Genomic DNA, 5345 nt, shown 5'->3' with positions numbered 1-5345 from the left:
TGCTAGATTTTTAGCCGATCCTAGAGAATCTGATTTAGTAGTTATTTAGAGAATTTTTAGATATCTCAAAGGAACTCCAAAACTTGGCATTTGGTATCCTAGATATTCTGGTTTTGATCTAATTGGTTATTCAAATGCAGATTATGCAGGTTGGAAGATTGATAGAAAAAGTAGTACATGAACCTGTCAATTTCTAGGAAATAAGCTAGTATCCTGGTTCATTAAGAAGCAAAATTCAGTCTCTACTTCTACAGCTGAGGCTGAATATATTGTTGTTGGTAGTTGTGCACAGATTTTATGGATGAAAAATCAACTGTTGGACTATGGTCTACAGGTGAATAGGATTCCTATTTTTCGTGATAACACAAGTGCCATTGCAATTACCGAGAATCCAGTACAACATTCAAGGACCAAGTACATTGACATCAAGTACCACTTCATTGGAGAACATGTCATGAATGGTACTGTGGAACTTCATTTTGTTCCAAGTGAGAAGCAACTTACAGACATCTTTACCAAGCCACTTGATGAATCCACATTTACCAGGTTGGTAAGTGAGTTAGGTATGCTTAATTACTCTTAATATGTTTTGATGTCTAAGCAATTTGAATTGCAGCCAGAATAATATCTGATATTTCTTGTCAAAGATGTAAATTTTAGCTAAGTCAGAATTTACATCTCGACGGATGTTCATTATCCATTACAGGTGAATATCCGTTGATTCTTATCATCATTTGAAATATTAAATATTATTCTGGTTACTTTTATCGAGGTGAATAACTGTCTAATCATTATCCGTCAAATTGCTCTCAATCCTAGCCGTTAATTCTAGGCATTATCCGTCGAATTTACTTACAACCTGTAAGTTTATTTCGATGGATAATCATTAGAATTTAACAGTTTATTTTATTCTTAAATGGTTATTTTGGGATAATTTGATTGGTTACTTTATTTTGCCTTTTTAACTTTTGACAGTTTATTTATGAGAAAGTATAAAAGCCAAATTCATTTTCATTTTTACTTTTATCTTTCTCAAGCAAGTTCTAACTCTCTCGTCTCCAAAACAAAAAAACCCCTTTCTGCAATTACTCTCAATCACAGCAATGGCACCGGTAGTCAAAATCATGTCTCAAACCGGGTATGTATATGAAAAGAACAACTTCGTCGCTTTGGTGAACAAGTAGATTCATGCATCTGAAGACTATCACAAAATGATGGACTTCATTCTAAATTGCAAACTGAGTTATGCCATGCTCGAGTCTCCAATCATCTACTGTGAAGTTGTTGAGGAGATTTGGTCTACTGATGTGTTCAACTCCAAGGATAAAATCATTACCTTCACTCTCAAAGGTAAGGAACACTGTATTAACTGTTATACTATTGAAAAATGCATTAAATTTCCTGAAAATAACATTCTTGCTCCACACACAGACACTGACGTGAGTAACATGCTTATTTCTATGGGCTATACTCTTACTGCCACCAAGTTAGGTGAGATTAGGAGACTAGGCTTTAGGAAAGAATGGAGCTTTCTATGTGATTCCTTTATGAAGGTGTTTTCTGGTAAAGTTAGCAATTTCGACACTATAACTTACTCACTTGTTAACATGCTTTATATGTTGCTTAGTGACAAATACCATAACTTTAGTGAGTTTGTCCTGTGTGAATTAAGGTATAAGCTAGCAGATATTAAGAAAAGGTCTAAAAATATATATTATGCTAGATTCTTTATGTTACTAGCTAATTTTGTTTCTGAAGATCTTATCATTGAGAACCCAACCAACAAGCTAGATTGTTGGGTCCAAGAGAGAAGGATTATTGTTGATCTTAACAGGGCCAATCACCATGAGGATGTTCCCCTTATTTACATGCCAATTATGGAGCAACCTCAGGTAAGTGAGGTAAAAACTTCTGTCCCTACTACTTCTCTACCACCAGTTTCTTTGCAGACAATTGTGGTTGTGGCATCTGTGACAGTGACCAAACAGGTGCCTACCCAAGCCACTAAAACAATAATTTCCAAACCCAAGTCTCATAGACCCCACTCTAGTTCCTCTCAAAAGGAACTAGTTTCAAAATCTACCAAAACCAAAGAGGGAAGTGTGAAGGGAAGTAAGTCTGGTGTGGGACAGGGTAAACATAAAAGAAACCCTAAGGATAAGAAGGGAGAAGTGTGTGTAACCCAACCTAGCCACACTGCAGTTTCCCAACAAGTTGTAGTGCTTAATAAGGATTTAAGCTCATTACTAGTTTCATCTTCTCAAAAGGATGTTACTATTGAAACAAGCTCTCAACCAAGAGGATAGGCCAAGAGGGTTAGGGACACAGGCTCATCCCAAAATTATACAAGAAAGAAGAAATCTAAAATACTTGGGGATATACAGGGTGCACACACTGTGCCAACTGCAGTCAAAGACTCAGTTCATGCACCTTCTCAAAGTCAGGTTGATGTGGCTCCAATAAATGTGGAGTCACAGCCAAAATCTAAAGAAGCACTTCACACACAAAACTCACCCACTATCTCTTTGGATGAGGACATGATTGACACATCAATTCCTGATTCTCCATCTTTAACTCTGTAATATCCGGGATATATTGTGTAATTATTTTTGCTATTATATAATTATTATGTGTGTTCAGTATCTATTCTGTGAGCTAATTGTTAAGTGTTATATGTACTTGAATATTCAAAAATAATATTAATTGAGTATTTTAATTTTTATATGTCCAAAATAAAATATAGATAATTGTCATATCTTCCTAATTATTTTTATGTTGGTTTATGGATTTATAAGAATCATATGAAATTTCTAAAATCTTTTTCCGGGTAATTAAAATCTATTTTATAAAAACGGGAACCAACCGACGTCAACCGTTGTTACGTTTTGGGAACCCGAAACTCTTTCGAGAACCCCTTCCTAACCTAATTGTAATATTCCGAGCATATTCCATGTTTCGACTTTTTCGATCCGGCGTACGGTTTGTCCTGCGCGGGTCCCGGCGCAACATTTTCGATACAATATTCATTCCGGTAAATCAATAAAACCCGTATTTTCGATAAACGGGAGCTTTTTATTAAACTATCACAATTATCACTTCGTAATACGTGTAACCAGGCGCTGAGACCAAGACCGCAGTACAAATTGTACTGATTTGGATAATTATCCCGAAAACCGATACCGTTTGGATCAGTTTTTACAAATAAACGTATCGTTTTATATCCGGAATGATCCAACGGGATACTAATTTTCCGTAATTATAAATAGCCTTTTACCGTATTTTATTTCGTATCAAAATCATTTACAGACAGATAATTATATAATTTTCAGAGAAAAACCCTAATTTCCTAAAACTGTTCTAAGAATCAAACAAGCATTTGGAGGTGTTATTGAATTCGGTTTGGAAAGCTCGAGTAACCAATCTGAAGGTCTTGAAGAGCTCTACCAGATTCTCTAATCCATACACCTGCAGAAATCAAGGTTATTTTTCTAAAAAATTTATTTATTTTCGTATTTATTTTATTAAAAATATGAATTTTTGTTCAGATGATTGTTTGTATGATTTGATGATTGCATGTTGTAGAGCTTGTTTTCCTGATGATTTTCATATGTCATACGTCTGATTTGGAGTTCAATAACATGTTCAAAATTGAGTTTGATTTTCGAATTTTAAAATTAGGGTTTATAACCCGTATGAATGTTCTTAATTGAAATTTGGGGGTTTCTTATTCTGTGATAGATTGATGTTGTGTTATAGTGGGTTGTGTTCTCTTTGAAATTTGCAATCTAGTCGTATAAGTTTCATGAACCAATGAGGTCTGTAGAGAAGGGAGTTGTGTTTTGAAGTTTTCCGATGTTCCCCGGAAACTGGAAAATTTCACGGCCAAATTCCGGCCAACTCAGGGATTGTTAGGATGAATTGATTGCATGGTTGTGTTCCTGGTGTTGTGTAGATGTGATCTGGAGGTGTTGGTGGGGTGAGGACGCCGGGAATGTGTTCTCCGGCCATCCGCGACTTTTTCCGGCGATTGGACTGCAAAATTGCAGTTTGGTACCTGAAGTTTTGAAAACGATGCAGTTTGGTCCCTGTAGTTTCCAGACTTTGCAAAAATTGGATTTCTGTTTTAAAAATGTTTAAAAATCATATTTCCTATTTATTTTTATTATAAAAATTCGTTTTTAATTTCTGAAAATTATTTTTAATTCACAAATAAATCTAAATTAATTAGATAATTAATTCCAGTTAATTTCTAATTGATTAATTGGTCAATTAATTCGAAAATTAATTGATTAATTGATTTAATTAATTATTAATTGATTTTAGTTAATTATTTAATTAGATTTAATTATTTAAAAATGATTTAAAAATTCTGAAAAATAGTTTCGAGCTTTAAAATATTATTCTAAATTATTTCCAAGGCTCGATAATTATTCTAAAATTATTTCGGAGCCAGAATTGACCAACCGAACCCTGTTTATTAACCCGAAATTGATCCAACGACCCGTTTTAATTCCGAAAAATGTTTTAAAAATCATTTTAAATACCAGAAAGCCTATTTATGACCCGAGACTTCTTTATAAATAATATATCATTGATTACGTGATGTATTATGTGCTATATGTGACTTGTTAATTGACTATCGGTCTATATATCCAGTGTTTACTTGATTATTGCATAACTTTCAATCCGTTAATCGGATTTGGGTAAAATGAAGGGTAGATAGAAGTATGTGTTGAATAGAATTCCATGAGTAAATTATTGATTGATGCGTATGCTATGTGAGCAGAAGAGGCAAGACGTAAGAAAGGGAAACAGATAGTTGAGGAGTAAGACGCTTGTGATTGGAAGCGAGTGCAGTGTAGTAAGCTAATATCAGGCAAGTGTTATGAACTTTCTCGAGATATTGTAGTATTTGATAGTCAGATTGATACTGCAAGTGCTTTGAAGCACTGAAACCTAAACTCTGATTCCAGTTATTGTTCTTGAGCCATAAACCTTATTCTTTCTAGACCATTGATTGTTGTATACCTAAACACAAATCTCAAGTATACGATATTACTCCACAAATACATGTAAATAAAATCCCAAACACTGAACTAAATTACTTGTACATTCAATCATTGTATCATATGCTTTGAAAGCCCAAATCTTTGAAACCCTGAAATGTTGATTCCTTTGTTATCCAATTCTTTCATTACCCAGCATCCAAGCTTTTAAATTGCCTTATTGATCCTTACAAGGATTGAAACCCTTTCATTGTTAAACATTTATTGTTGTTAATGATTTCGGTTATTGTTTATTATTGCATATTCTGTTATTATGTTAGAATTGGATTGTTTTTATAA

Source organism: Apium graveolens, chromosome 11 (assembly GCF_009905375.1).
Source record: "Apium graveolens cultivar Ventura chromosome 11, ASM990537v1, whole genome shotgun sequence".
Classification (NCBI taxonomy): Eukaryota; Viridiplantae; Streptophyta; class Magnoliopsida; order Apiales; family Apiaceae; genus Apium; species Apium graveolens.
The sequence above is the reverse complement of the archived record's forward strand: the minus strand, read 5'-3'. Positions refer to the sequence as shown.